This window comes from Abramis brama (assembly GCF_963993115.1).
Source record: "Abramis brama genome assembly, chromosome: 19".
NCBI classification, from domain to species: domain Eukaryota; kingdom Metazoa; phylum Chordata; class Actinopteri; order Cypriniformes; family Leuciscidae; genus Abramis; species Abramis brama.
Window position 1 is genome coordinate 11,877,226 of NC_139981.1, and position 20,783 is coordinate 11,898,008.

The 20,783-nt window shown below is 40.9% G+C and overlaps 1 long non-coding RNA gene across 1 annotated transcript; it reads left to right on the forward strand.

Annotated features, from left to right (window-relative positions):
- Nucleotides 1–8,165: 8,165 nt before the first annotated feature.
- On the forward strand, nucleotides 8,166–16,048 carry LOC311070077. The gene is made up of 5 exons (XR_014603614.1): nucleotides 8,166–8,279; nucleotides 9,322–9,395; nucleotides 9,472–9,621; nucleotides 9,766–9,868; nucleotides 15,128–16,048. It is a non-coding gene; the product is annotated as an uncharacterized lncRNA (long non-coding RNA).
- Nucleotides 16,049–20,783: the final 4,735 nt, after the last annotated feature.

Below are 20,783 nucleotides of genomic sequence, written 5' to 3' on the forward strand. Positions count from 1 at the left end.
GAGATAAACTCTCAAATCTGATTGGTTGATTGAAACATTGTTCCAGGATCAACAAGGATGTTAATCCAGGACCATGTTCTACTTGGTGAAATTAAGTTCCCCATTGTTCCTCTGCGTCGTTATCATTATGTGGTGAACTTCCATATTCTTATAATGATTAGTATTAAAGCTACACTATGTAACTTTTAAAAACTACAAGTTTCTTGAGGAGCAACATTGTTTTGGTAATTCCATGAGTTGTGCTGATCTAAATTCTTTTATTTACAGATATGATGTATAAACTCGCATGGACGAATTACAGAAGTATCCAGTAAAATCTCTAAATAGTGATTTAAGGTAAGGCAATAACATGGTTTGGGTTTATTTATGTACTCATTTATTATTTATTTAATAATTGTTTTATTGTTACCGTCCTTGATATGAACAACCCTTACGTAAATTATGACAGAATATAAATTTTCTGGTAAACTGTCTCTTTAAATCTCGACATGGACCTGTGAAATGTTGTGTGTTAATTGACAGTAATAAAATATTATTACAAAGGGAATTCACATCTGAATCAAATTAAAATGGATGGCCCTAAGGACAAATGACGCAAATGTTGCTACGACTACAAGGAGAGGGTTTACATTTAATTACGAAACTTCAACCCAGTAGAATGAAAACAGATGTTCAATATTATCTGTGTTGAGAGACAACAATATTCTATAGTAAAGTTTTCTCTGTATATAACAATTATGTCCTTATTTTAATGTAGGCCCAACCTGCAGTGCCATGACTTGCATGGGAATATAACATTAGAATAGCAAGCATCATCAGAGTGCAGCAACAACCATCAAAAATAGCAGTAATATAGAAACAAAGTAATACAGAAAATCAAAATAACACATTAAAAACATAACAAAAACAAGTCTAATAGTCTGTTATGTTCCCTGTTATGTTTTAGATTTTAGATGCCATAATACTTTGATTTACCATGTTAGTGAATGATTACCATATTCGTGCTGTATGCAAAAAATACCATGCTAGTATGTTACATGTTCAATAACATGTTAGTTCCATATGGTACTTTTTAATAAATGTTATGTATTTACTTAAAAATGTAAAAACCAAAACAGCCTGGCTATATTGTATATTTTTCCAATGTGTGGCTACGCCTAAGTGTGTGCTTCAATTCAGACCAACAAAGACTCACAGAGTCATTTGTTCAGTCATTTTCATCTAATGGTTTGTAGCAGCAGGTGGCAGTATGAGGCCGTCATTCAGTTGAGAAGAAAATTTAGCTTTGGGGTTGATGGGTCTAAAAAGAGTTGTTGAATCATACTAAAGAGGCTACTAAAACGAAACTGCAGGTTGTCATGAAGGTGATGATCACAATTATCCAGAGGGATGAGAAACTAATTTTGAATAGATAACTGGTTGGTTAAAATAGAGCAAAACTGAAGATTTTCAATATAATATACAAGCAATATCACACAAGTAGCAGTGCGATATCTATCAGCCGAGAGTAGGCTAGGCGGCTGCAGTGAGGGGAGGAGTGAAAAAGTGCAGCCACCTGTCAGATCAAAGGCGGATATCACAGGATTCACACTCATGCACAACGTTGCTAATAAACTGGATAGCCTATAATTTAAGTTCTGATGCTTTTATATGAAAATAAATATTATGAACAAGACACCCAAAGTACCTAATTGCTTTCGAAAGATGTGTTTATTAATCATTTTTACTTTAATGCTGACATGTTTTATACATATTTTTAGAAATATAACAACAATCACATAACCCATACACACTGCCAGAGAGTTTGGGAATATTCACACATAATTTGTACACTTATAAAAACATGATATCAGAGTTTTAAAATCAAACATTTTAAAGGAGAACAATACATCACAGCTGTTTAAACCAATGAGCCTTAAATTGTGTCGTCAGAAAGTCGTTTCTCATCGTGCTTTTGATCAGCGCAGTCAAGGGAGTGCAACTGCACCGACTGCAGAATCCGACACGGCCGCCTCGCCTTCACAAGAGTTTTTTTGGCACACGTCAGAATGACATCAGAGCAAGTTGGACCACACTCATCTCTGACACATTTCTAACCGGCATGCATCTCGTGGTGATGACCGGTGATCGGTTCTGCTGAGATTTTGCTCATCTCAAAGGAGCCTATAGGCCAGGGGTGTCCAAACTCAGTCCTGGAGGGCCACTGTCCTGCAGAGTTTAGCTCCAACCCCAATTAAACACACCTGAACCAGATAATCAAGGTCTGATTATCTGGTTCAGGTGTGTTTAATTGGGGTTGGAGCTAAACTCTGCAGGACAGTGGCCCTCCAGGACTGAGTTTGGACACCCCTGCTATAGGCTCTATGCACGATCGCTTCCACGTTTTGTCTCAGCCCGCCCAGTTACATCCGGTGCTGCGTCGGAAGCCGTTTTTGCATTCGGTGGAGAAAATGGCAAATTACACTCGCTGTTTACAAGAACTTTCAGCGGTTAACGTGAATGATGTTAACAATATTGTGAGGCAGTTAGCTGTCACACCTAAGAGTAAGGCCCCGTTTACACGATTGGAAAACGCAGATATTTCCCTGCGTTTTGGCCTGTCATTTACACAAAAACGCCGTTTTTATCCCAGAAAACGATTATTTCTAAAAACGCCGGCCAAAGTGGAGATTTCTGAAAACGCCGGTTATGTGTTGCCGTGTCAACTGGGAGAAACGGGGTTTTAGGTTCTCAAACGTCATATTATGCGCCAGAAAATGCTTACGTCATGTGAGCGCCTATGTTTAGAGTTTGTTTGGCTACTATTTGATCATGGATGCTGTTAAAGTGGTACTCATTTTTACTTTTGTGCAAACGCTTTTGGCCTGTTTGCATTTGCTTCGCTGTCTGTCCACACGAACGAACCTCGCGCCATGTCTGTTGTTTTGAAAGGAACAGGAAGTCGCTCGTGCTATTCGTTGTTGTCGATTTTGAGGATTCTGATTGGCTTGCATGGCTTTATCCTTCTCCCTACCCTGCCGCCCATTGTATTTATGCGGGTTGATGTAAACGACAACTTTTTTTGAAAACGATGTTGTGTGCACAATGTTATTTTTGAAAACGGAGGGGGAGAAATATTCGTTTCTCTAAATACCCGGCTATGTGTAAATGTGGCCTAAGAAAGAGAAGGGCTTTAAATTATATATTTCGAGCTAAATCGACAAATTTGAGGGTGAGTATTCTCTCATATCATACGAAATCTGTTTATACGAAATCAAGTTGACAGTTTAACAGTTGAGCCCAAGCCTTTTAGAACTAGCAACAAAGAAACTAGTGATGTGATATTCGGCACTGATGCTTCAAAGCTTGTATAAAAAAAAAAAAACTATACATCTAACAGTAGCTACGTTTACATGGACACTTTTTGCTTCAATCTAAATAAATTTATTCCGATTGATGAATTACATGGACACTAATTAAAGTGATCAGGGTTGATGTACATGTTTAATAGTCTTCCTTTCCATGTGAGGTCATCTTCATCACTCACCATTTTTAAGTTGTTTTTTTGAAGCTGATAGAATGCATAATGTTGTATTTAAATGTGTTAATTTATTCTTGCTTGATCTGTAAAGCACTTTGGGTCAACTTCTGTTGTTTTTAAATGTGCTATAAAAATAAAGGTTGACTTGACTTGACTTGACTAAAAGCGTCTGTGGATGAGAGTCTGAACAAAGACTTGTGGGACATTGTCCTACACTTCACAAATGATGAGTGGAAAGAGAATTTCTGAATGAAATGCTGATTCTGTTCTGAGTATGGATGGAGCTTAACCAGCATCAGTTTAAAGATTTAGTTTTGGCCGTTTTGCCTTTTACATGGACCCCCCATGTAAACCCCCACAAACTGTTTGCTCAAGCGTAGCATTTTTTCGGAGTTCACTGTTTTTATCTGCTCCCTGAATCGTCGCGCTTATTCATTTGTGGATGTTAACTGAATCTGTAAGTCACCTACGCCGTTGCCTTCTGTATATTATATCTATCTATAAATTACGGGAATGTCTTTCTGTCTCTGTGTGTGTGTGTGTGTGTGTGTGTGTGTGTGTGTGTGTGTGTGTGTGTGTGTGTGTTATTCGCATATCTCTCGAACCGTTATTCCTATGGATTTCAAACCTGACAGCTGTCTCGCTACGGGCATGAGTAAGTGCAGTGCCAAGTTTGACATTGTTAGCTTGGAGTTCACTGTGTAGCCTGCTCCCTGAATCGTGTAGTTCAATGTTCCACATTTATTGTATGTCATTATGTCAGTATCAATATTTGCTTTCTACCATGCACAAATAAAAATGTCACTGAACTTTTGGTGTGTAATTGTAACAATGAGCACTCAAACACACCAAACCAACAATTACTAAAAACACACACAAAAACTGATTTTGCACGGGCACTTTGCACTGCTCCCTGAATCGTCGCGCTTATTCATTTGTGGATGTTAACTGAATCTATAAGTCAGCTATGCTGTTTACTTCTGAATATTATATTTCATTCTGGTGCGCTTAACGTTATCGCTACTGTGTAATAGTAGCCTATGCTATTCACCAACTAAACACATCCTATTCAATGCGATCACAGTCTCTTTCACGGGCATCATTTGTAGTAGCCTATTCACAAACTGTTTGCTCAAGCATAGCGTTTTCTCAGAGTTCACTTTGTGCTTTCTACCATGCACAAATAAAAAAAGTCACTGAACTTTTGCTGTGCAATTGTAACAATGTGCACTCAAACACACCAAACCAACAATTACTAAAAACACACACAAAAACTGATTTTGCACAGGCATTTTGCACTAGTCATAATAAAAGGCAAAAATGCCACAAAAAAATCTATCTTTAAACTGATACTGCTTAAGCTCCATTCACACAGAAAATAGAATCAGCATCTTTTAAGCCACTACATCAACATTACTCATCCTTGGAGCGGGGGAACGGTTTCTGACAGCTGGATTGTTTGCCATCGGATTCCGTTCTCCCCATTTGTTTCTTGCAGAATGAGGTTCTAATATTTACAAAACTGTTGTAGGATAGATGGTCCTGATAGCCTTGTGGTAAGCACGCTGATATATGGTGTTGTTGGGCTTTGGGTGACCTGAGTTTGAGCCCTCGCTTCTCGGCTTTTCCTGATCCCGTCCCCCTCTCTCTCTCTCCCACTTCTTTTCCTGTCTACATACTGCCCTATCATGATAAAAGGCAAAAATGCCAAAAAAATCAGCCTTTAAACTTATACTGGTTAATCTCCATTAATAGAATCAGCATCTTTTAAGCCACTACATCAACTTCTCTCATCATGGGGTTGGGGGAACGGATTCCGACAGCTGGATTGTTTGCCGCCGAAGTCTGTTCCCCCCATTTGTTTCTTACAGAATGAGGTTCTAATATTTGCTAGATGGTGCTGATTGCCTTGTGGTAAGCACACTGACATATGGTGCTATTGGGCTTCGGGTGACCTGAGTTCGAGCCCTGTCTTGTGGGCTTTTCCTGATCCCAGTGAGACTTGCTGCATCTCAATTCGATACACCCTAAAAGTATGTAGGCCTACTCTTTTTGTGAAGAAAAAGTATATACTTTTGAGTGTGTAGCAAAAGAGTACACAAGCTTTGGGAGATACTATCACGTCATACAATTGCGTCTTTAGCGGTTGCTCTCTGTCGCATCCTGTCACAGTAAACTTTGATTAGTCACTCAAACCTTTGTTCTAAACCAGTGTTTCCCAACCCTGCTCCTGGAGGCACACCAACAGTGCACATTTTGGATGTCTCCCTTATCTGACCCATATATTTCTGGTCTTGGAGTCTCTACTAACGACCTGATGAGTTGATTCAGGTGTGATTGATTAGGAAGAGTTGGAAAATGTGTAGTGTTGTTGTGCCTCCAGGAACAGGGTTGGGAAACCTCTCACCGTCGGGCCAGCATATCTGCCATGCTTTGTAGTTTTTTTAACACTTTTTTACTCATGTTTGTAGTTTCCACTGCATTCAAGAGACCAACAGACATGACTGCGTCTCAGAGCACCTCGGTTCAACACAGAAAATGCTGCTTCTCACCGACTCCATCCCTGCATGTGCAGTGAGTTTAACGTGCATTTAGGGAACACGATATGCACTATAGGTTTCCTTTATTTACAAGTTTGCATTTCGCACAATTTCTGACATTTCTGTGGAGAGAAGTTTGCAGCTTTCACCAGAAACTTACATCTGAACGTTTGAAAGAGAAGAATTTTAGACATGAATATAAGCATTGTAACTTGCAGCATAAAATCAAATAATTATTTTGCAGATAATTAGGCCTATCAAATACTCTATACTCGAAGCCCTATACTAAAATAAAACCAAATAAAATTAACCCCCCCCCCCAAAAAAACAATTAATTGAATATTTAATCTGTTTGCATGTCCTCATGTGTCCGTTCCCAACGTAACGTCAGAATACCATTGCGAATATGTGTTGAATTATTGAAATATTAAGTTAAAATCTGAGCATTCGACTGACATAAAAGTGTGGGAACCTCTGGTCTAATTGAAGCTGAGGAAAGAAGCGGGTTACAAGAACTAGCGCTCTTTCTGAGTTCTGTGCTTGTAGACTGAGAGAGGAAAAAAGCATGTCGATCGCCCCCTGGAGGAGAAAGAAAGAACGACGAGGCTGAGCTGTCCTTTGCCATAGAAAGCAGACAGAAGCAGAGAGAAAGCAAAATGAAAGAAAAATAAACGAGGCAATTTAATTTAAAAGTATAAAGGAACAACCGTCAGAGCCGAGCCATGAAGTGTATTAGTGAAAATCAAGCAAAAGCTTACAGCACCTGGTATTCCCAGGCGGTCTCCCATCCAAGTACTAACCAGGCCCGACCCTGCTTAGCTTCCGAGATCGGGCGTGCTCAGGGTGGTATGGCCGTAAGCGAATGTCTCAGCCTATAGAGAGCTATTTAAAGAAGAGACACCGGGGCTCGACCTGCATTGACACACGTCTCTCTTTTTTTCTCTCGATTCAATAAAAGATGTCTCGACTTTAGATTATGTCGATTAATTCTGCAGCCACATTTAATATAATTTGACATTCCTTTTCATTATTATCTTTTCATCAGCTCACAAACTTCCTGCAAGTCCCCCACTAACCCCCATTTGGGAAACCCTCAACTGAGCAAGCAATTAAGAAATGACAGAACAATCACAGCAGTGTGTAGCTATAATCCCCATATTAATAATACAAATAATAATCCGAATACTTTTGCCAATTATGTCTTCTCCATATACACATTTGTAAATAAAATCCACATGAGTAACTTGTGATCAATTTAACCACTTGTAAGCTAATTCAATTTTAATATTTTAGTTGTTGTGGTCAGGACTTGCTTACTATTTGGCCGCTGGATCGTACGTCAACGGCGCCGCCATATTGCGGAGGGCAACTTTCCCATTATACCTCTCTCATAACGGGAATTGAGAAAAATGCCTGCTTCGTGTGCTGCTTGGGGCTGTACAAATCGCCGCACAATTGAAAACAGGTCTTGGGGAATTACCTTTCAAAAGCAAGACTGAACATTTGTTTCTGGTTGTATTTGGTCATTATATAATTAGTAATAGTAACGTTAGTTGGCCACGGGAGTCAGTCAGACCGCTATCGATGTCGCTAGTTAATTTAGCTGTGAAAGTTGAAACATGAACTGACATGATTTATATTATAGTTTTAGCTTATATTATATTTTATATTATAAAGTAAATTTCCTGAGCTTGGGGCAAATAGTCATATGTCACTAAACATCCACTTCTTGTTCACCACCACTGATTCAATCCACCACTATTCACTTCTTGTGCTGTTTAACTGTAACAGGCTGGAGTGCCCTTGAGAGCCAGCAGAGGGCACTCCACACCAGACTATTATGACAATCACAAACTACATTTCCCATAACTCACTGTCCGGACTCATCATCACTGATTGCATTCACCTGTGTCTCATCACCCTGCACTGTAAAAAATCCAACTTGCAAATTGTTAACTCAGTTTAAAATTTTAAGTTGAGTGGACAAATTTTTGACTGCAATGTTGAGTTTACTTATAAAAACTATTTAACTGCAAGTGTACTACTATTTTGTCCAATGAACACAAACAATTAAGTTGAGAAAACTTAATATTTTGATTTCATAGTTTGAACGTTTAACTTCCCATCATCGCGCATGCGCAGTCTGTCTCGCTGTACGTTACTCGGGGTTTCCCTCCTTCAACCATGCTATCAAAGGGACTGGATTTTATCTGATTGCGGTAAGTTTTCTTTAAGCTTTATGAATGAAAATAGGCTATAAATTGCACACATATGTTGATAAAATATAGTATTATTTTAAAAGATATATTTCGTGGTGACGATAAGTTTCTATTGTTAGAGATTATCCACGTAGCACATTGCTACTTAACGTTATTGCTACCCAGACTAACGTTAGAGTGAGGAAACATGCTTGAGTGAGAAAAGAAGGACAAGGACGTGCATGGTGTTTAAAAGATGTTAAAATTGTTAAGCTCAGTAAGTCGTGAATAAAGAATATAAATAAATTGCTTGCGCTGATTGAGAGACAGAAAGCTGCTTCTCTCGGACTCGGACAGAATCTGAGTGCGATTTCAGCTATCTTTTGTGGCGTATTGCGATTTAATAGTGAAATACACATACAATTAGGTCAATAACAAAAAACAAAACAAAGAAAGTATTCAAGTAAACACAGTCGGCAATGTCTTAAGTGAACATAACCAATTTGTTGAAACCTAGATGTTTCAGTATTAGATCCATGAGCTCTTAAAGTGACCGCAGTCCGTTCAATTTAATTTCAAGTTTATTTGTCACGTAGGCTATACAAATTATAGTTACAATTTGTACATGCTTAAGTTGAGGCTCAGGCATTCTACAGTAGTGCAATATAATTAAATACAATACAATTTAGAGGAAAAAAATAATAATATAGGCCTATATGCAAAACTAGTGTGTTATGTTAAAAATATGTATGTTAGTTTTGCATATTAAATAATAGAATGGGTAGTATGTGTGCGGTATGTTTTAAAGTGAATAGGATAAAAATATTGTGTATCCTAAACAAATATTAGGCTAAATCCTTAATGTTAATCAATTAACAAAAGACAACATCGCTCACTGCTCTTATAATAACTTTTGTATCTTTAATATCTGTAATATTAATAACATTCAATTTCTGTATTATTTTTACTACATGTTAAATTAACCTACTGTAACTGATTTTTTTGTTGTTGTTTTGTTTAATACAATTATGTATCTTTGTTCTGTTGTATTTGTCATTTTTAGACTAAAGAACATCAGTACAGTGACAAGATCCTTGTATGTGCTAAAACAGTGGCCTTTATTTTTTAAAAGATCAGGTGAGTTTAACTGAATTTACTTGTGTTGTTCTACACTTAATTCTTACTGTTTCAACAATGTTTTTTTGTTTTTCAGGGTCTCTGCTGAGTATTACAGAATCACACAAACTGATCCGAAGAGCACCTTTTTCTCTTAGTTAGATGAATACACATCTAGTTGTACAGAGCAAGTGGTGGAGCGTATGGAGATGAGATGAAGATCCTCCTAGACCAACTTGATCATCAAGTAATTATTTTGCATGTGATCATATCTCTCTGGTTAAAGGCTGAATGGTGCCATCTCTTTTTCAAGGTAAAAAAACCTTGAAAAAGTTTCTCTTCTCTTCTCTTTGTATATAACTTGTTCCGTATTTGTTTTTCTGTCTTTCAGACACAGACACTCCAATGTGCTTCCTCAAAAAAAGTCAACAATTCATAAAGGTCTGCCTTTGTTTATGAGGGAAAAGTCTGGAAACATCCTGAAGACTTGCCTGGTAAGAAGATCATCAGCATATACACTCACACCTGATATACAGTGCTATTATATACAGTGGAATTAAAATAGCCCCACATCATCACATAGCCTTCACCACACCTAGAGATTGGCATGGTTTTATTTCAGTTAGCCTAATAGCTGGTTTGATTTGCATTGAGAGATGATCTTATGGAAATTACTCCATGCCAATCTCTAGGTATGGTGAAGGCTATGTGATGATGTGGGGCTATTTTAATTCCAAAGGCCAAGGGAACTTAATCAGGATGCATAGTATCCTGGATCCATGAAGTAACTGGCCTTTAAAAATAAAAATCTGCCTGCCTCTATGGGAATTTAACATAGGGGTGTCCAGACTTATGCACCCTGTATTTTAAGGAAGAACATTTATTTATTTACGATACATTATTCATTCACAAAGAAAACTGGTGTCCTTAAAGGTTGGATTTTTCCTAATTTTTTAATTAAGGCATTAAGTTCAATTTCCAAAAGATGATTTTTTTATTCCTCTTTTTAGTCAACTTTAGCATGGGTGTCTAAACTTATGCATAGCACTGTATTTCACCTATTTACCAGATGCTGTTAAGAGATAGGTTTTGTGTGATATACAAAACTTATCATCAACAGACAAAGTCATGGTAAAAATTACTTTATTAAATAATCGTAGTTGAAACTTTCTCAGTGATTAGTTTGACTTCACCTGATGGCACAAATTCAACAAGTTGTTATTTTACCAAAGCAAAGACAATGTAAAATTACTGCTTCACAACACTGTCCGGAGACATTCCCTCTGATATCTAACCTGTTAAAACAATACAGTGCACAATCATAAGGTTAAACAGTAATGTAGCAATAGCAGAGTAAATAAAATTTATATAATATAAAAGAATATGTGTTACGAACTGCTCAGAGACACAAAGTAGGAGATCCAAATGCAGCTTTATTGGCTGGGGCAATCCAGAGGCGTAATCCAAAGTACAGGCTAGGGTCATACACAGGCAGGTAGTCAAAACAAAGAAACAAACAAAACAAACAAAACAGGCAGGGACCAGAGGCAAGAGAGTAATCCAGGGACCAGAGGCAAGAGAGTAATCCAGGGAACAGGGCAAGATATCAAAAACCAAGAAACAAGAAAACCAGGGAAACGCTCAGAAATGCAGTGTAACACTTAACAAGACTTCGCGGTGAGTGAATGAATGAACATGGTATAAATAGACAGACTAACAGGATGAGACACAGGTGAATGCAATCAGTGAATGAGGTACAGGTGAATGTGATCAGTGATAATGAGTCCGGGCAGTGAGTTATGGGAAATGTAGTTTGTGAGTGATAGTCTTATGTGGAGTGCCCTCTGGTGGCTCTCAAGGGCACTCCAGCTGGTGACCGTTACATAGCCCCCCCTCTAAGGAGCGGATTCCAGACGCTCCTAACATTGTCCAGGAGGGAGGTGGAGCGGAGGCGGACCCGGGGGCGGGATGGAGGGCCAGGCCCGTGGAGCGGCAGAGGACCTGGAGACTGCGGCAGGATGGGAGGCCAGGGCGGATCAGGCTGTGCAGGCGACCAGGGCGGATCAGGCTGTGCAGGCGACCAGGGCGGATCAGGCTGTGCAGGCGACCAGGGCGGATCAGGCTGTGCAGGCGACCAGGGCGGATCAGGCTGTGCAGGCGACCAGGGCGGATCAGGCTGTGCAGGCGACCAGGGCGGATCAGGCTGTGCAGGCGGATCAGGCTGTGCAGGCGACCAGGGCGGATCAGGCTGTGCAGGCGACCAGGGCGGATCAGGCTGTGCAGGCGACCAGGGCGGATCAGGCTGTGCAGGCGACCAGGGCGGATCAGGCTGTGCAGGCGACCAGGGCGGATCAGGCTGTGCAGGCGACCAGGGCGGATCAGGCTGTGCAGGCGACCAGGGCGGATCAGGCTGTGCAGGCGACCAGGGCGGATCAGGCTGTGCAGGCGACCAGGGCGGATCAGGCTGTGCAGGCGACCAGGGCGGATCAGGCTGTGCAGGCGACCAGGGCGGATCAGGCTGTGCAGGCGACCAGGGCGGATCAGGCTGTGCAGGCGACCAGGGCGGATCAGGCTGTGCAGGCGACCAGGGCGGATCAGGCTGTGCAGGCGACCAGGGCGGATCAGGCTGTGCAGGCGACCAGGGCGGATCAGGCTGTGCAGGCGACCAGGGCGGATCAGGCTGTGCAGGCGACCAGGGCGGATCAGGCTGTGCAGGCGGCCAGGGCGGAGCAGGCTGTGCAGGCGGCCAGGGCGGAGCAGGCTGTGCAGGCGGCCAGGGCGGAGCAGGCTGTGCAGGCGGCCAGGGCGGAGCAGGCTGTTCAGGCGGCCGTGGCGGAGCAGGCTGAGCAGGCGGCCGGGGTGGAGACGACCCTTCAGGCGGCCGGGGCGGAGGCGACCCTTCAGGCGGATCCAACGGTTCAGGAACATGAACGGGCTCAAGAACAGGAACAGGAACGGGCTCAGGGGATGCGGTGGCCATCTTGTCCGAAGACACAGGCGTGGAGTCGGCCATCTTGTCCGAAGACACAGGCGTGGAGTCGGCCATCTTGTCCGAAGACACAGGCGTGGAGTCGGCCATCTTGTCCGAAGACACAGGCGTGGAGTCGGCCATCTTGTCCGAAGACACAGGCGTGGAGTCGGCCATCTTGTCCGAGGACACAGGCGTGGAGTCGGCCATCTTGTCCGAGGACACAGGCGTGGAGTCGGCCATCTTGTCCGAGGACACAGGCGTGGAGTCGGCCATCTTGTCCGAGGACACAGGCGTGGAGTCGGCCATTTTGTCCGAAGACACAGGCGTGGAGTCGGCCATCTTGTCCGAGGACACAGGCGTGGAGTCGGCCATCTTGTCCGAGGACACAGGCGCAGGAAGAGGAACAGATTCAGGCTCAGGATCAGTATCAGATTCAGGCTCAGGAACAATTTCAGTCTCGGCGAGACGAGACTCTGGACGGGCAGACGTGACGTGAAGCTCTGGCTCGGCAGGACTGACGTGAAGCTCTGGCTCGGCAGGACTGACGTGAAGCTCTGGCTCGGCAGGACTGACGTGAAGCTCTGGCTCGGCAGGACTGACGTGAAGCTCTGGCTCGGCAGGACTGACGTGAAGCTCTGGCTCGGCAGGACTGACGTGAAGCTCTGGCTCGGCAGGACTGACGTGAAGCTCTGGCTCGGCAGGACTGACGTGAAGCTCTGGCTCGGCAGGACTGACGTGAAGCTCTGGCTCGGCAGGACTGACGTGAAGCTCTGGCTCGGCAGGACTGACGTGAAGCTCTGGCTCGGCAGGACTGACGTGAAGCTCTGGCTCGGCAGGACTGACGTGAAGCTCTGGCTCTGGCTCGGCAGGACTGACGTGAAGCTCTGGCTCTGGCTCGGCAGGACTGACGTGAAGCTCTGGCTCTGGCTCGGCAGGACTGACGTGAAGCTCTGGCTCTGGCTCGGCAGGACTGACGTGAAGCTCTGGCTCTGGCTCGGCAGGACTGACGTGAAGCTCTGGCTCGGCAGGACTGACGTGAAGCTCTGGCTCGGCAGGACTGACGTGAAGCTCTGGCTCGGCAGGACTGACGTGAAGCTCTGGCTCTGGCTCGGCAGGACTGACGTGAAGCTCTGGCTCTGGCTCGGCAGGACTGACGTGAAGCTCTGGCTCTGGCTCGGCAGGACTGACGTGAAGCTCTGGCTCTGGCTCGGCAGGACTGACGTGAAGCTCTGGCTCGGCAGGACTGACGTGAAGCTCTGGCTCTGGCTCGGCAGGACTGACGTGAAGCTCTGGCTCTGGCTCGGCAGGACTGACGTGAAGCTCTGGCTCGGCAGGACTGACGTGAAGCTCTGGCTCTGGCTCGGCAGGACTGACGTGAAGCTCTGGCTCTGGCTCGGCAGAAGTGACGTGAACAGTCTCTGGATCAGCAGAAGCGACGTGAACAGTCTCTGGATCAGCAGAAGCGACGTGAACAGTCTCTGGATCAGCAGAAGCGACGTGAACAGTCTCTGGATCAGCAGAAGCGACGTGAACAGTCTCTAGATCAGCAGAAGCGACGTGAGGTGTGGGCTCAACCTCGCCCACTATGAAGGGAGACCCACAAAATAGCAAAACAAAATCTATATATTGAGCCAGAGTCCATCTGGGGTCAACCTCGGGCAAATAAAAACTCACGTCCTGATCCAGTCCCATCCAAAAACAATCCTTGAGTTCCCTGTCGTCCAGTGGGGCCAGGTGGCAACAAGCCACAAACTCACCCACATAGTCCTCTATGGGGCGACCATCCTGGAAGATGGAGCAGAGTTTAGTTACTGGGTCCATGTTTGTCATTGCTGCTGGATCTGGGTGTGGCGAAGTCTTCTGTTACGAACTGCTCAGAGACACAAAGTAGGAGATCCAAATGCAGCTTTATTGGCTGGGGCAATCCAGAGGCGTAATCCAAAGTACAGGCTAGGGTCATACACAGGCAGGTAGTCAAAACAAAGAAACAAACAAAACAAACAAAACAGGCAGGGACCAGAGGCAAGAGAGTAATCCAGGGACCAGAGGCAAGAGAGTAATCCAGGGAACAGGGCAAGATATCAAAAACCAAGAAACAAGAAAACCAGGGAAACGCTCAGAAATGCAGTGTAACACTTAACAAGACTTTGCGGTGAGTGAATGAATGAACATGGTATAAATAGACAGACTAACAGGATGAGACACAGGTGAATGCAATCAGTGAATGAGGTACAGGTGAATGTGATCAGTGATAATGAGTCCGGGCAGTGAGTTATGGGAAATGTAGTTTGTGAGTGATAGTCTTATGTGGAGTGCCCTCTGGTGGCTCTCAAGGGCACTCCAGCTGGTGACCGTTACAATATGAATATAGGAGATATAAACAAGAAAAGGCAGCATGAAAGTAATCCATGTGACTCTAGTGATTTAAACCAATCTTCACTGATGCAATATGACCAGTTTTGGGTGATGAACAGAATGTGTGCCTTAAAACATGTACGATTTGGGTTACCTAAAATAAAAAGCATTAAATCAGAATGGCCGTGGATTCTGCTGTGGACGAGTGCCACAGGCAATCACATCAATGCTGATATGGCATTGTTTGGAGTTGGGAAATGTTTTCCGTTTATCAGTTTTATATGGCTGAATTTGAACATGCTTAAAAACATGACCACCTTTACTTTTCAAGTGAAGTTACATGAGCAGACCTTAAGGAACACTCTGTGGTCTAACATAATGCAATAAAAAAAAAATGACCCTAATTTTATGCTGTTTTTTACTGCAGGACACAGAGCCAGAAGACATTCACAAGGGGAGAAGATGAGGATCTTAACTATCGTTGAAGATGATGTTGCCACTATCCACTCAAACCCAAATATAAGGTGCCTCTCTGTAGTACTATAAGAGCTGATTGGGCACCATAATGTGCAAAACCTTTGCCACAGATGTTACTCTCCTCTTTGGCTTGATTTATGCCCCCAATGTGAACTATCCTAAAGTATTAATATACACCAGTAGTAACTGGTTAAGAAAAAAAATTGCTTAGTTTGTTTAGAAAAAAACGTTTATTTATCTTGACCTAAAATGCTCCGCAAGGCTGATTTTTTTGCATAGTCCTTCAAAAGATTGTCCAAGTAGCTGCAATCCATATGGATAATTGTAAGGTTGAGCATCTATTTATTCCAGTTTGTACTCTAATTTTGTGCATAGTCTATTTTTAGTTTTTTAAATAAATCTTGAAGAGTGGAATAGAACTTCATCACCTTATAATATGTGTACCTAATGCAAATATAAAATGTGCTGTTTTGCAGAATGCAGAATATTTGTCAATAAATAAGTTCTGTAATGATAGCAATGTCTTTTGTATTGTGTTGTATTTACAGTATGGTTTACTCCCTGCATTTGGATTCTTAATGTGAAGGCTATACAAGTATCTGGGTGAGATATTTGAAAAAGTTGAATCAACTTAAAAAAGTAAAAAAGTTGAATCAACGTAAAAAAGTAAAAAATTGAATCAACTTAAAAAAGTAAAGCAACCAGCTGCAAAGCTTTTTTGAGTTTACTGAACTTCAGGACCTCTGTAGTTGTGCTTACTCGTTTCTTTGAGTTGGACTGGTAGTTGGATGAACTTCGACCACTGAAGTTGAGTAAACTCAAAAATGCTTTGCAGCTGGTTGCTTTACTTTTTTAAGTTTACTCAACTTTTTATTTTTTACAGTGTGTTAGTCTCAGCCTATTTATACCATGTTCACTCATTCACTCACTATGCAGTTTTGTATGTTGTTGCACTGCATTTCTGAGCGTTTTCCCTGGTTTCATGTCTCTTGGTTTTTGGATTTTTTTTGGCCTGTTCTGTGGATTACTCTTTTGCCTCTGACCCCTGCCTGTTTTTTTGTTGTTTTTTTTGGACAGCCTACCTGTGTTTTGACCTATTGCCTGTATATTGGATTACGTGTCTGGATTGCCCCGGCCCTTAATTAAAGCTGCATTTGGATCTCAACCTTCATGTCGCGGAGCAGTTCGTAACATTAACCACTATTGGCCAGTTAAAGAACAAACCATCTCCATAGGACAATATTTTGAATATTGACAGTATATAAAACCATTTAAAGTTTAGGGTCAGTCAGATTTTTTAAAAGACATTTTTATTCAGCAGGAACATTGATCAAAAGTGACAATGAAGACATTTGTTTGTCATTTAAAATGACAAAAGTTTTCTATTTTAAATAAATGCTGTTCCTTTGAACTAATTTTATAGAATGATTTCTAAAGGCTGGAGTAATGGCTGTTGAAAATTCAGCTTTGCCAATCACAGAATAAACTACATTTTAAAATATATTTAAAAAGAGAAGTTATTTTAAATAGCAATATTTCACAAAATGACTGTCTTTACTGTATTTTGATCAAATAAATGCAGCCTTGGTGAGCAGAAGAGACCTGTTTTAAAAACATAAAAATGTAGTAATGTATAGAAGTATAGAAATATATAGAAATAGTATAGAAATATAGAAGAAAAAGTCAAAAAGTTATTCCTCTAACAAAATTTACACAAACTAATACATTACGACAACACTTAAGTTACCCACCACCGGACTATCATCATAGTATATTAAAGCAATCATGTGGGGAACACAATTACAGCCATCCTGGAACGGCTGACACCCCATTTACAGAAGTTTATTTACGTATATGATATTTAACGTCACATTTATAAACACATTTGCATCAACCATGCTTTCTCTTCTCATAGTAATGGAAGTTCATGTAAAGTCTTACATATTACAGGCTATTGGCCATAATGATATCCAATAGCAATAATTAAATAATTCATTAAAAGAAAGAAATAATACCAATCACTGATACTATACGGTGAAGGAACAAAGTCAAAAGATGCATGACAGAGGTGAAGTAATTGCTCTACAGAATGTACTGGTGACCAGACAGACTTCATTAGCTAATGGATCTGCCTTGCATTAATCAATTCACAATTCCAGACAGTCCTCAGAGAGACCAGACTGTCTCTCCTTTCTGTTTCTCTCTCTCTCTATTACAAACACAGACACGCTTTTGTCCTATTTAATTTTTGTCTATTCCCCATGGACAAACCCTCAATATCTTCTCAGCCACATATCGTCTCACAAAGTCTGTCTACTGTTCAAGTGTGAAATTAAATGCAGGGGATAATTAAATTAATGAATCATATAGGGACAACACACATTTGCAAGAGAGACAGTTGAATTAATACCTCAGAGATGCTAAACAGCCCTCTTTATGTAGTGTATTTGAGTAATATCAGTGTATTACATGTAGTTTTCAGTATACATGGTGTTTGAGTGCCTCTGAGCCTCTGAATGTCCTGTTTTTGGCAGATGGGGTGTCATGGCTGTGTTCTACAGGGGGTCTGGACAGAGAACCCTCGTGTCTGTGCCACTATGTGCCATCTGATGAAAAAGGCTCACACCATGACATCTCATCAAAAATTCATCATATTCATACACTCAGTAGGCTTCTACTCCCTCAGGGATGTCTCCCATTATCATAACATTGAATATAAAATACTTAAGGAGAAGACTATATTTATGAAACTCATTTGACTAAAAAAAGGTAGGGATAAATATATAAAATCAGATTATAATAAATTAAGAATTAACAGCAGGCTGGAGGAACTGTCACGCTACCGAAGATGAAGGAGGATGACGAAGATCAAAATAATAGTTTATTTAAACAAAGATAACTATAACTAAGGCAGGCAAAACTGAATCACAATGAAAATGAAACCAAAACTGAGCAATAACGGTCACAGGAACCTGGCACATTAAACTAAGAGAAATTAGGAAATAATTAAGAGAAAGACAGATAAAAACATGATCAGACTTATTTAGAAAACTATTACACGTGGGTCACAGTTTTTTAAAATCCAAATTCTATAAAGCAGAAAATTATTACTTTACTTCGCTTCATTCCTCTATGGGCAAATAAAACGTAAGCCTTAAAGTGTTCGTTAATTCCTTTTCCCCTGACTGTAAGTTATAAAGAGTTTAATGATATTATATTAAGCCTTCCATTCTTCCTTCACATCACGTTACACCGCTGACAACCATTAAACTCATTCTAAAATTAGAGTGAGGGATTATTATCGAATTATAGCCAAGAAACTTTAATAGCAAGAATCCCACAGTAACCTTGATATTCTTTTTCATATTATCACTGAATATATGAGAAAAATGTGTTACATTATCACTTTGACTTGACTTTTAGGCTTGGATTAAACAATCACCAGAGTCATTCTTCAATGACGTGTTTTAACTAATGTGGTAGTTAAGATTTTTGGTGGGATCATGTGATGAAAGAGGGTCTTAAAGGAGATCTAGCTGCATTCTTACAGGTTACAGGGTCACCTTACCAAGCAGTAAGGTACCGGCACAAATACTCAGTGCAACAATGAGGGAGCAGAATGTCATGACCTCAGTTGGTCTGGTATGTTTGAGCAGTGTATGCAAGTCATTGGGCAAGCACAGCTGACTAAAAAGAGGAAAATAGAAAGGGAAACATGGTAATGTGAGACAAATATGGTTAAACTGAATTCTTGGTTGAGAAAACTAGAGAAAGATTCAAATAAAAATTTGAAAACAGATTCAACTGGTCACAGATTATCCTTTTAGTTTTAAAAGGGCCCCATTTGTACATTTACAGTTTAGATTTTACAAAAGTATTTCATGGTGCAAAAATATACTTCTTCCAGGGTCTACATTTATAGACTAACTCACTAACTTCTTCTAAAAAGCAATTCGATGAGAGGGATTTTCCTTAAAAAGCAAAAGACACTGAAGTCCTGATACAAAACCAACTAGTCCAATAGCTCTAGTTCTAAGAGAAAAAAGCTACATTGTCAGGCTTGTTGAATGAAGTTTGAAATAGATTGTTTCGGGGAATGATTTATAATTGAGAGCAGAGAAAACCCAACCTCACCAAAAAGAAGAAGAAAACACTTCATTGGAAAATGTAGCTCAGTCAAGCAAACAGAAGCAGGAGAGGTCAGAGTTCATGGAGGGGCAGTCTTTGTGTATTGTCCATGTCAACCTATTCTGCTGGCGCATGAAAACCCGATACAGACACACACAAAAAAAAACACTATGGCTGGAATCAGCTTGGAGCTACACTTACATGCACTGTGCTGAAATCTGATTTACTAAAAATGTTAAATGATACCTCATTTTCTACAGTCCACACGTTTTAACTTGTTGAACTTTGCTAATATGAAATTCTGAAATGGAATTTACTTAAAAACAGTCCTGAACATTCCAGAAACACTCGTATATGCAAAAACTGGTTTATGATAGTTCTGATAGTTGTTCCAGCTGTCTGAAAACTAGTAGTAAGTAGCCCTGATACAAGCAGATACAGCAAAGATACAAACAAGCAGAGACACAGTCTGAATACCAGAACAGATCTGAGTACAAGCTGCCATTTAATGGAATGCATGGACCAGTTCATCGTCTGTTTAAGTACCCTGAAGGAAACGTGGTGGGGAAAGACAGGTGAAAAATTATCCAAAAATAGTGAGAAAATATTTGCCTTATCTTCATATTCAATGTAATTTGAATTATTTACATTTGGACAGAAACCTTCCCACACAAATCGTATCTAATCTCTCCACGATGGCATGACTTAGAGTTAGCCAATCCATTAAAAAACCTTCCTGGTCTGATTTTACTGCAAGGAAGAACAAAAAACAGCATGGTCACTGAAACTTTGTCTCTGCATGTTTATAACTGAGCTGCATATGAAGGGAATTTCTGTTTGATAGGCCTCATTAATTAAGAGTGAAGTACTTTTCATGTAAGTAGCAATTAACAAGATCAGGAAGCATTTTTGTGGTGTTACATTAGGTCAAATCCATGTGAAAATGTTTCTGAATCAGCTTATTATGAAATCTGAATGCCCTGTTTTTTGGGGATTAAAGGAAAGCTTTGGTTTCAGAAAATAGAAAAATAGAGACTTTGTTTAAAAAGTACTTATTTGAAACGTACTTAATTGTAGATTAGAGTACTGGGAATTTAAAGATCTAAATGTTGTTATATTAAGAACAATGCGTTTTAACTTAGCCATTTAAAAGTAAAAATCAAGTTTGTTGGGTTGTCTTGTGCTCTCACAGGATCCTGCTGTCATAAGTAATTATGCCCTGAGTAAAACTTTTATTGGAAAACCTGCATCACCTAAAGGCATCCTGTCCTGATGTTTACAATTAAGCACATGTCCAGTTCTTGTTAAAACTAGAGTTAATCCTTAAGGTGAACAAGCCAGAACACCTTAGAAACAACTCTGAATTGCACTAGATTTTACCACTTACTTGCATTCCCCAGTGTAATTGGCCATGGAATAGTGTATTGATCAAATTAGTTTTTTAAATGTTACAAAAATCAACTGATGTAAAAAATATA